This window comes from Palaemon carinicauda, chromosome 26 (genome assembly GCF_036898095.1).
Source record: "Palaemon carinicauda isolate YSFRI2023 chromosome 26, ASM3689809v2, whole genome shotgun sequence".
In the NCBI taxonomy this organism is placed as follows: domain Eukaryota; kingdom Metazoa; phylum Arthropoda; class Malacostraca; order Decapoda; family Palaemonidae; genus Palaemon; species Palaemon carinicauda.
In genome coordinates this window covers 78,885,535-78,898,419 of record NC_090750.1, presented here as the reverse complement: position 1 = coordinate 78,898,419, position 12,885 = coordinate 78,885,535, and the positions used below count along the sequence as shown (strand labels likewise).

At 40.2% G+C, this 12,885-nt stretch overlaps 1 protein-coding gene across 2 annotated transcripts in view; it reads right to left on the bottom strand.

The window, feature by feature from the left end:
• LOC137619615 (zinc finger protein 436-like) overlaps positions 1-12,885 on the bottom strand; it is a 62,909-nt gene that overhangs the window by 32,529 nt on the left and 17,495 nt on the right. The gene's annotated exons all lie outside the window — the stretch shown is intronic.

Sequence of the window (12,885 nt, the reverse complement as noted above, 5' to 3'; positions counted from 1 at the left end):
TTTGAAAGTCCCGAGCTTGTCTAACACTTTCATCGACAGATTTATTGGTGGGAATAGGTAAATTCTCTCCCAAGTGTTCCAGACTAATGATAGTGCGCCTGTGGCGTAAGCCCGAGGATCCGGGCTGGGAGCTACGTAGCACTCTAGTTGTAGTTGGACTTTGTTGCAAACAGATCTATCTGGAGATCCGGAACCTGAGAAAGAATCCAACTGAAGGACATTGGGTCTAGTGACCACTCCCACTCCAGCGGAGTTGTCCTCGAAAGTGCGTCCGCCACTATCTATCTAGAAGAAACCTGATATGTTGGTTTTTGGCTGGAGCCGGTTGCTTAAGGTCAAAAATACCGCCATGGCTTCTAAAACATTGATATGAAGTTGGCGGAATATTGTCGACCATAGTCCCAGGACTCCCGTGTACTGAGAGTATCCCCCCCCCCCCCCCCCCCCGCCTGTTAGGGAGGCGTCTGTGTAATTGACGAGCTTGGGGGTGGATATTGTAAGGAAACTGATTTGCCAGATTTTGACCTTTGTCCATGGTTGAAGTCTTTTCTTCAGAATTGGTTGGAGTCGAGCCCATTGTCTCGATATTACTCGTTTTCCTGGAGCACCATACTCGGCTTATATCTTTCAGTCTGGCCTTCAGTAGTATATCTGTTACTGAGGCAAACTGGAGGGCACCCAGGATTCTCTCTCGATTTCTTCTGGAAGACAATTTGTCTTTGAGAAAACTTATTGTGTTTTGCTATACCGTTCCTCTTGGCTGTTGGGAGACAGAGTGTGGGAGCATAGAACCCATTGAATCCTAACCATTGAAACTTGTCCTCGGGACTAAACGAGATTTCTCGAAGTTGATTTGGAACCAAAACTGTTGTAAGAGATTATCACTCTGTAGTTGCTGTGAGGCAGTTTGCCTAGTTGAAGCCTAGAAACGGACGAAAATGCCTTGCTTTCGGAACATGATAGCAAACGTCTGCAAGATCCATAGGGGAGGTGACGGCCCCACAGAGAAGCAAGGTCCGCACCTGAGAGATGGTCAGCATGTGAAACTTGTCGCATTAAATGTAAGAATTCAGAAGCGACAGGTCTAGGATTACTCTTCGCTATTCTGAGTCTTTCTTTGGCCCGCTGAACAAGTGATCCTGAAATTACAAACGATTTACTTTCTTTATTGCTTCCTTTTGCAATAAATCGTTTTCATATAAGACTAGCTCTTCCGTTGGATGTTGATGAAAACTGGTTGGTGGAGGGGGCCATTCTATCCAACTCCACCCCAGACCTTTGGAAATTATACTGAAAGCCCAAATGTTGAACGTTCAACGGTTCCGGAAGATGTAAAGTCCTACCCCTACCTGAGAACCCCCAATGATTTGCTGCGGATTTACCTCCCCGGCCTCGAGAGTAGCTGTTGCGAAAAGTTCCTCTCGAGCTAGCGCCTCTGGGGCGCTGGTAACCCTGGAAAGCACCCTGAGTTTCAAAGGTGGGCTTAAGGGCTGGGGAAGTAGCATAGGAGGTAGTTGCTACTTGGGACTGAGGAACCAGCACGTATTGCTGTTGGGGTTGACCCTTCGAAGTGAAAGGTTGACTCCCTTGTGCCACCGGGATGGTGTGAACCACCTGTTGGGACTGCCGGTTTGGAAGGAATGGAAAGATCTCAGACTCTTTCTACCTCGAGATTGGTTGCTGGCCGGTTCGAACTTGTGCTTGGGGACTAAGCCCATCGAACCTTGAGGCTCTGATTGACCCTAGCAGCTCCAGACTGGGGCTTTAATGAGCTTGTTAGGCTCATGTCTGATAGTGGCCTCAGACAAGACATGCCTACAGCAACGACGTCTGGCCGCAAAGAAGTCGTAGGAATCAGACAGTAAGGTTTGAAGTAATGACTTTGTCAAGACCTTAAAAGGTGGTTCTTCTTCATACATTAAAGAGGTCTTTTCTGCCATTGTAGCCGAGTTGATAGGTCCACTCAGGCGCATACAGGCTTCGAGCTCGAGGCATATCAGAGATTCCGGAAGCCTGGGTAGCCACTCACTGAACTGAATGGGAGCACAGTCAGCGCTTAATTTACCCAATGTGAAGGTCGCCGGGGCGTTAGCCCAGCAATCGTGATCCCCCAGGGACAGGAGGGAGGTCGGATGCGTTTCCTTCAGCTGCGGTAACGGCTTGTCCCTGTTGGGGTTGACCCTCGTTTATTGCCTGCCGAGCAAGGTCCGATATCTTAGTGACACACGGAGTAGGGGTTTACTCCTCCACTAGAAACATCGTGTACGGGCTCTTGTGAGGTGTTAACGTAGTGTTAACACACTCCCACTCGTTTAAGGGCCGGACCCAGGTGGACTGAGCCTGCCCCTTTGGGTACATTTTGGTTTCTTTGGGGACCTTGTCAAACCTTACGAGTGTCTCCTCGGTAAGGCATGCGAAACTAGAGAGAGGGAACTGTAGACCCGGCGGGTAGAATTCAAAATCTTCTACAGTCCGGGTGCCAAACCATTCGATGGTTAACATACCATCTTTGAAGGGAGAGCGCAAGGCCCCCTTCCACGGATTGCTTTCGACGAATTCCGGGAGCCTAGAGGCATCCGGGATGATATATTGTGCTGTTGAGGTAGCCCATAACAAATGAGACCCTGTATGAGGCTATCTGGTTTAGCACTCACTTCCCCCTAATGGGCAATAATTCCATTCAATTGTCAAGTTCACAGAGGCACCAGGAATCTTCCATCCTATAATCGTGGTGACTCGGTATGTGACACGAGGTTTGAGCCAGTGAGCTACAGAGGTCCGTAAATTATATATATATGTATATATATGGATAAATATCAGCACAACATCGTGTTCAAATAGAAATAAATTTCTACCTCATCCCTGGGATCGGTCGCTGGCCTCTTCTAATGAAAGGTCAGGTTGAAACTAACCATGCCACGAGAGGCCATGCATCAATCTTGAAAGGGCTGCCGGATCGAAGGGAGCCTCCGGGGTCGTAGGTTTCAGGCCGGGCTTCGCTCTCGGCCCAAGAGAAGTCTTAACTGGTTTGGTGATTTGGAAGACCTGTGAGTCTTTGCTAGGGCTGGCAGGTAGCTTTAACTTTAGGGACAACGGGACGTGGCCCGACATCAGCCACGTGCTTCCTTGAAAACCCTAAAAGGAAGAGACACAGGATCTCTTTGCCCTGACACTCCAGGCAAACCCGCCAACCCAGATCTAAAGAGTCGCCAAGGTAGAAGTCATGGAAGACTGCGAGCTCCGAAAGAGGGTATATCGTTACTAATGAACAAGGTAACTCCGTTGGGAATGTAAAATAAATAGATCGAGAATAAATGTTTAAATCGATCAATCACAAAGGAAATAAAATGAAAATCCCAAAATAATATATCCGAAGTTATAATTATAGATAGTAACGACAGGGGCACCTACAGTGTCCCATAGTAGGGTAGTAACCCAAAAAGATCCGGGTGTTCCGAATTCTTAAAATAGACCGGTATGAAACCGGGACAAAAGGCTATGAACAAAATTTCGGACCGGTATAATAACCGGGGAGAAAACTTTTCATAAATTAACTGACATTGTCAAAATAATTCCATAAAAGGTGAAGATTATCAATGAAATAATATTGTCATAGCGCGAAATATACTATCCCGTCGGTACTGGGAAAGTATAGAATATCATAAAGATACATAAGTATCCCATAGCAGGTCAGTAACCTAAAGAGATCCGGATGCTCCGAATTCTTGAATTAGACCAATATGAAATCGGGACAAAAGACTATGAACAAAGTTCAGACCGGTACAGTAACCGGGGAAAAACTTATCATAAATTAACTGACTTTGTTAAAACAATTCCATAATAAGTTAAGGTTATCAATGAAAAAATATTGTCATAGCGAGAAATATACTATCCCGTTGCTACTTGGAAAGTATAGAATAAAAGAAAGATACGTGAGTGTCCCATAATAGGTTAGTAACCTAAAAGGATCCGGGTGTTCCGGGTTCTTAAAGTAGACCGATATGAAACCGGGACAAAAGGCTATGAACAACTCTAGGACCGGTTTAGTAACCGGGGAATAACTTATAAATAAACTGACATTGTTAAAACAATCCCGTAATAAGTTAAGGTTATCAATGAAATAATATTGTCATAGCTTGAAATACACTATCCCGTCGCTACTTGGGAAGTATAGAATAAAATACAGATACGTGAGTATCCCATAATAGGTTAATAACCTAAAAAGATCCGGGTGTTCCGGATTCTTAAAATAGACCGATATGAAATCGGGACAAAAGGCTATGAACAAAATTTCGAACCGGTATAGTAACCGGGGAAATGTTGAAACAATTCCGTAATAAGATAAGATTATCAATGAAATAATATTGTCATAGCGAGGAATATACCATCCCGTCATTACCAGGGAGGTATAAAATAAAAAGGGAACAGGGTTGGTAAAGTAAACTTAAAGTAACTTAAAGTAAACTTAAAAGTAACTTAAAGTAAACTTAAAGTAACCTAAGATACATCCTTAAAATACATAAATAGAAAACTCCAGTTATGATCTAAAACTAATGTCTGTAATTGAATAGGGCTCCCGAAGGGAGGATATTAATCAAAACTGTGTCAGTATCAACAGATCTTGTATTTAAGAGCTCGGAGGCTCCGATGTCTGATGACGGGAGGGTACCACGGGAGAGCGCGGGGGAGCCAATGGAACCCCCACTACCCAACCAGAGGTACCGGGACGAAGGTAATGATTCATGTAGAATATAATATAATGATATTAATAAGTCCTATGCGGACGATAATAGCAGGAGGTACCGTAGGTGGGGACACTCCTAATTTAAGTGCTCATTCTTACAACCATAGCTAAAAGCAAAAGTTACACCAAGGTGTAGTCATACCGACTAATCACGTGTGATAGTCCCCGGTGGTCCCGGCCCTCCCCCTCCCCCGACCGATGGCCAATCGGGGCGATGGGAGGGGAGGAGACGAAACAGCCCGGTATGAATGAATGAGACTAAGTCACACCCCGTGGGTACACTCAGTCCTCAATATGTCGGAACGTTGAGGGAAGACTGAGGAACAAGCATACTTGACCCGTATGTCATAACCAACAACCATCGAGTGAGAGGAAGGGTGTACACTGGAGGAGGGGGGGATGGAATAGCCTCCCCAACCTGTGGGGGGGGGGGTATGGTACCGGGGAATCACCAGTGCGTAGTGGTAGACAGGGCTACCAACTGGAGATCCCCTCAACATGACATGAAAATCCCAAAAATATGATCATAACGGAGTAAAGCAATAAATATAATATCAATGTACAAATACATAAAAATAATTAATGAATTAAAAGCGAAATCACGTAAGTAAGGTTAGGCATGCAGAAATAATATGGCGAGAGAGGGACTCGGGCGAGTGGTAACGGAGGAAGCATGACGCCATCAGCAGATGGAAAGCAGGGGTACCAACCTAGTTACTGAAGCGGTAGATCGAACAGTAAAAACAACAAAATACGCGAGTCCCACTCGAACCAAATGTAAAACTAGGTGGAGCGTACGAAATAAAACTAAAATGTTTAATAATAATAAGTGAGATGGTCGTCTTCCTAGAACTAGCGAAACAATCTCAAAGGTGACGCAATCCACCAATATGCACGAATGCAGGCATACCAACATAACCTACTCCTTGATGAAACGCTAACACTGATATCATAGGATAACATAAAATTAATGCTAGATGAAAGCATAAAGACGGTGTACTATATAAATGTAAGGAAAAAACTCCTAAAAGTTCGAACAAATATTAATGACTGACGAACTAACGAGAAAAAAGGGCAGAGCCGAACCATGAACGGTAAGAACGGGAACGCCGTTCATATATAAACACTTCTCCATTAATAAAAACAGAGGTTACACTGCCCAATCTCGCTAACATACATGGATAAAGTACTTAACTTCGATGGGGTATCATGGGAATCGGCCATCGATATAAAATAATGATAAATCCAAGGATAAACACGAGAAAAAAACATGTTGGACTTAATAACAACAAGTGCTATAAAGGAGTGAAGTCACTGGCGTGGGTTGGGTTAGTGGTAGTAGTGTTGAACGGCACCTCGCTGTGGCGGGGATTTTGAAGAGGAGATATCTAAATAGTGCGAGACCTCTGGTTGTGAATTATCACGCCCCAGTATTTTATACCGACACCTTATATAGGTGAGCGAGCCGGGTTCAACCTGGCATTCCTATGCTTTTTTTTCTCTGGTAATATATAGCAGTTATATTCCTTAGAAATAAGTGCTCTAGGAGTATTTCACTGCGCGGCACAGGTCGGAGCCCAGAAATAATAATAGCAGGATGCTCAAAACATTGATAAATTAAAATTTTTTTAATGAAATAAAATACAACACAAAATATTTACTTTCACAACTCCCAAAGTGGTAATTTTTGAATCAAGTTAATTTATTTTCATAAATTGTCATTTTTTTGCAAGAAACCCTTAAATCTTGCTCAAGAAAATAGTATCATCTACGGAAAAGCATACCAGAGAAATACATTTAAGTGTATACATGACTGCAATCAAGGGTCCTTAAATTGTACAGCAAAGAACTAAGTAATTTTTCATGAAGAAAAAATAATATACTGCTTTGTAAAGTAGGGGTTGAGAAGTCAGATAATGGGATTGTAACAAAATTTATAATCATTTTAAAGAATCCCGTCTGATTAACAAAAAACCCATGTAAAGTACTTATAATTGACTTGAATGTCTGAATGTCTGATTCATGATGTTTCCATTTACTATAATTGCTTGAAATGACACTTAGGTGGGATAGATTAAGCACCTAGCCAACAAACTAGACTAAGAACAACAGACAGCTGACTTCGGGCATCTGGCATTGGTAAAGTAAAAGTGTCCAAGATCTAGAAAAGCAAGGAACTAAACAAATGGCAGAAACCCTGCAGTAGTTAGAGACACAAGCTATTTGTATTCATAACTCATAAATAATTTGCCATCATACCATTTTTGCCTTCGAAGGGGGCCATTTAACATCCTTATTGCAGCAGGGCTAGATGCGTGAACCAAAAAACCCTTCCTTTCCTTTCCTATCCACTCTACCTTATTCTACCTAACATTGCAAGAGGGTCTGCCCCTCTCTTTTACTCTCCTCCTATACTTCTTTTTCCCCCCTTTTTTCCTTACTCTTTCCCATCCCGAGTTCCTGCCTTCGGGTTATAAACTGGATTGTATCCAGGGGTACTCATCCTTATCCTTATCCCCTATTCCCCACTTCCCTATCCATACCAAGCCAAGCCAAGCTATTTGTATCTGGAAATAAGCATTTACCTGTTTTTTTTTGCAATATATATTTGGAACAACCTCAAATGAAACCTTCCTGACACTGCAAAAAAGTAAGAGTAATCAACACTTCTTCATGATGTTAGAAAGAGACCAATATTTCCAGAAACATACATCTTATAAAATGCCATATTACATGAAGAGTAAAAATAAGGAGGATGATGTCATGGAATCATCTGTATCCTGGACTTCAACTAAAGTATAAATGATTTGTCATGCATAAATGTTTCCTTTCTTCAGGCCTAACAAAAAAAAAATTCAAAATCTTTCAAAGTGGTAATTTGTATTTTTCCTATGTACAAACCTTAGTCCTTTAATAAGAGTATGACTTCAGCAAAGCTGCAATGGCTGTTAATATTTAACGAGGTAGTTATAACTACCAGTAGGTAGCAGGGAAGCCCCACTTACATGTCAGGTTAGCTAAAAACTCATTTGACCTAAAACCTAGAACTTATGGTGTGGTTGATGTGGGAATGCAATTTAAGGACCTCTAGCTTGGAATTTTGGAAATTAAGATTATTGCATTTTTGGTCTGGGTTTTTTCTTGATACCAAAAGGTCTCCCTCACTTGTAAGAGGGGGAGAGATTGGTCGTAGTCTTACAAGACTCCTTTTGATAGATTTTCCTAGACTTCAGTGATGATATTTTCTTCTTAAAAGAAGAAGGATCTGAAGAAATTAATGAAAAGCAGGCAGAGCAGGAGGATGAACTAGAAGAGGATCAGAATCCAACATGCTTTTTCTTGCTCATCTTCTTCGGGGGTTATGGAAACCAATGATGATGCTTCCACTGAGTATGAGGACACAGTGGACTCTTCACAGCAGCAGATGCAATACCAGCAGGTACAATGGAACCTCGACTTAAGAGTGTATCAACATACAAGTTTTTCAAGATACAAGGTAAAATTCGCGAGGAAATTCGGCTCGACATACGAGGAAAACTCCAAGATACGAGAACAGCTCAGGCTCGTAGCGCCACACTACACACTACAGGAAAAAACGGAAATAGGCCCCAGTCGTGTATTTGTCAGCATCTGAAAGCATCTCCTGCATTTCCTTGTGTTATTTTTAACATTTTTCTGAGAATTATACATTTGTGTGATTATTCACCATGATTGGAAATAAATTGAGTGGTAAGGGTAGTAATGAGAAGAAGAAATGTATGATGTCAATTGGGATTAGGAAGGAAATTATAGAAAAGGGATTTTGACAAAGGAAAAATCTATTTCTGGGCGAGGAACCTGTGTCGCCCAGTGAAATGCTCCTTAAAGCACCATTTCAAAGGTATAAATACTGCTATATATACCAGAGAAAAAAGTTGCATGGAATGCTAGGAATATATCCAGCTCGCTCACCCCTAAAGGGTGTCGGTATTAAAACTGGGGCGAGTGATACCACTACCAGAGATCCCTCTCCAATTAGACTTCTCCCTCCTCAAAATCCCCCATTACTACGAGGTGTCGTTCACTACAGCACCTCCCCCCCCCCCCCTCACCACCTATCTTTCTCCCATCATTCCTTGTTAGCACCCGTAACGTTCGAACGTGTTTTTCGTAGCTCTGTGTTATTTTGTTTGTGAAGATGTCAGGCGTTTTGGAGATCCATGCTCCCAAATTGAGTACAGTATTATATTTGTCTGTTTGGGATTTCTAGTTAGCGACACACGTTCATTCTATACCCTTGTTGGGTTTTAGCTCAGCCACTTTGTTGACGCTCCATTACGGGTGTGTATGCGGTCTTTTGGTGTCGCTTCCTCGGGATCTCTTTGTTTTGTAAGACTTTCTATTAGTTCCTTTTACTAATTGTAGTCTTATTTTTGTTATGGACATCTAATTCAATGTTTTGGCATGATTTTATCTTTTATTTAGGCTATTTGGACAGTGTTAGTTAGCGGCTTCGGTCGGTAGCCTTTCATGCGAGAATTCTTGGTTTGTTGAGTTTTTAGGGGGAATTGGAACGCGCTTTCATTAATTTTAGTCCTGCCTGTCAAGATCGGTATTATACCCGATTCTGGAGGACTAAGTTTTGTTAAAATGGTATAGTTTCCTCTCCAAGTCGGCAACTACCCGAAATTGGAAAGTTTTGCTATTATTCCTTTTACGCCATGTTCCTTTTTCTCCCATTTTCTCAATATGCCGATTTATTGAATTTCATTGTATTTTATTGTCTGCCATTATATGTTGTTTTCGTTTGCGTGCTTCGCATCAGGTATTCCTTTGTGTTTCGGAGAGAAAAGCATGACTGTGGTGTACATGTGAGTGACTTGCCCGCCAACGTGAGCGTAGTACTTCTACAATCTGCTTAATTTGAAAATAGAAAGAAATTATCAAGTAAATAAAACCATCAAGTAATTGCCCAATTCAATGACGTACACCTTACACGTTTTCGTAGAATGCTAATGAGTAGGCAGAAGCAAATCTCTTTGGATAGATTCCTAAAAAGGTCTTTGAAAAGGGAAGGTGAACCTGGTAAACCTTATGGCATATGTGCAAAATCTACATAAGAAAATAAAAATAGAATAAAAAATACAAAAAAATATAAAACAGCAAATGCATTACAGGGTATAAAAATTACATTCCCTGAGTTAAGTGTTTCGTAATTTTCATATTCCTAAAATACAATTGTAGAAAAGTAAGAATATATTATTGTACACAATAAAATTAAAGGTGATTGTTAAATTCATAAGTTTTATAAGTGTTGTGTATGGCATACGTACGTGCTCAGCCTCCTAGTCTCCCTCTTCCTCCACCTATCACAGCCTACATCTCCAATCGCCAGTCGTCAGTCTCCAAGGTAAAGTAACATATTAAAAAAAATCATTATTTATTTATGCTTCATTAATTATTTACATATATTTTCCAGATATTCATGGTACTGTATATTTCAAAGTTTCTGGGGGGTGGAATACATTACAGTATTGAGCTTTGGAGTATTTATGTAGAAAATTTCTTCGGCATACGAGTATTTCTACATACGTACGTGTATTTCTATATACTGTACAAGCTCAATTCCTGAACAAATTAAACTTGTAAACTAAGGTACTATTGTATAATGTACTTCTATACCTCCATGGGTGTAGCAGGAATTGGGAAAACACTGCAGGGGCAACCTTAGAAATCCTGGAGGCACCCAAAAACTTCTCCTGTTGACAAAACACCAGAGGTGTCCAAGTAAGATCAACTTCATGTTTAGGCTGTTACTGTCATACCAACATACAAGGCAGATTGATGGTTTGGAAGTCATGCAAGTCATAACAGGAATAAGGCTGATAAAATTATAGGCATGTTTGCATATAAACCTGTCACACATTTGCAGCTTTGTCAGGAAACAATGTCATATCCTTGCATCCTTTCTTTAATTTATCCCTCAAGCATGATAGCCTGTCTGCATACTTATCTATTTATTCTAGAAAGAGGGAGCAAAATTAAAACTCAAAATTAAGAGGCAGCAATAATACATGTGTACTGCTTGCAGTCAAAGACAAAATTAAGTGTCTACATGACCGCCAGGTGGGGAAGGCTTCCCCAACCCCTGCAGGATAACTACCTTGTTAAATTTCAAAGACCAATCCAGATTAGCTGTAGTTATACTTCTATCAAAGGACAATGGTTTGTATTCATGTAGGAACGAACACAAAGCAAAAGACAAGTTCTATATAGTATTGACCATACTCAATTGAACAGCTTCTCCTAAAGACCATACAACTTATTGACATTATATTACAAATTATGCAGAAACAAAAGAGAATTGGACGATATGTACTTTCTGAAGCTATTATGAATATGCAAAGAGGAGGGCTATGAAAATAAATTAATACACAAAACTAAAGAAAATAAAGTTTAAAAAAAAAAAGCTCTCAGCAGTTAAAATGGGGGACTTCTCCTTGAAAGGAGGTTTCACATGTCACCAACCTATTGCTTATTTTACTTCAATCAACTATTTGGTATAGGTAAGACAGTTTGTAATGCATATGAACACATATTTCATTTTTGTCTTCATTATTTCCCATATATATTTTATTAATTATTTCTCTATTTAATTTCCACACTGGCTGCTTTTCCTTGTTGTAATCCTTGGGCTTATAGCCTCCTGTTTTACTGAAGGTAGATATTTTACCTCTCTCTATATGAAGTTATTGTATTATACATTAGAGATGTAGTTTCAGAAAATATTTATAGTACACCACAAAATTATAGTAATTTAAAAGTCTTAATTAAGTATATAATAAAAGTAAAAGGACCAAAAGTTTACAATTTTATTTGTAATATACCAAACAGTCTGATCTTTCTTAAACAAACAGGACCACAAACACAACTAATTTAAAAAGAAATTCAAAGTTCACAAACACTAAATCTCTTTGGATAAAAAGTCAGACATCTCTGACTGTCATAAATCACTTCTTTTACTTTGATACTTTTACTTTGACGGCTGCTTTACCGGTCCCATACAGCAGGGGAACCCCACTCTCTACAGGACCTCCAGTGACGTTTTACCTTGTTCGTTCAGAGTATTAACATTTCATATCATATATTGTTCATTTACTGTCAAATCGTCACTGTCAAAAGACTCATGAAATAAGAGTCTTCAGTTTCTTCTTGAAAGCCTCAAGGTCTTCAATCATTCAAATGTTTCGTGGGAGCTTATTATATAGTAGACATATATCTAGGTTCCAATAGTTTGAAGCCATCTGTAACTATTCTGGTGTTGACACGACTTGTTGGCTGAGCAATGTGTAGCAATTCTTTTAAGCATTTTGGATGCCCGGTTCTGATAACTTGGTGGATTATTGTACCTATTTTAAATTCAATTCTCGCTTTAATCGGCAGCCAGTGTAAATCGATTAGTATAGGGGTGATCCTTTCTCTAGGTGGGACACCTTTTATCAGTCTTGCTCCTCTGTTTATTATGTTTTGTAATTTCTTAAGTTGCACTTTTGGTAAATTGTAGTAGACAGAGTTGCAGCAGTCAATCCTGGTAATAACACGGTTTATCACAAGTTTCTTTACAAAATTTTCATCTAGGTGCTTTTTTTATAAATTCAATTTCTGGGTCGATCTGTGACGGCTGGTGAAAAGGGTCCTTCTTTACACTTTTCTAATATAAATCTTCCAAATATACTAGAGAAAGATAAAAGCATGGAATGCAGAGGTTACAACCCTCGCGCGAACACCTTGTTGGTGTCGTGTATTTAACAAAGGCGTGTGTAAACCACTATTCACAGGCTGTCTTCCATTTAGATAATCCCTTCATCAAAGGGGAGGGTCGTGACAGGCCCTAGAGAATACAGTTGGATTTTTGTCTAGGTACTTTTTTATAAATTCAATATTTCTTAGATGATAACCAGCAGTTTTTTTTACATTATTTATTTGGGCATTTTGAAACAGGTTACAGTCAAGAAATACACCTACTGTAGATCTCGAACTTTACTAGATATCGGAACCGAGTCATTATTTATGTTCATTTGAATATCACCTAAGTTTCTCACGCTGCTCCTCTTGCCCACCACCATGAATTCAGTTTTGTTCTCATTTAATTTTAGTTGTTT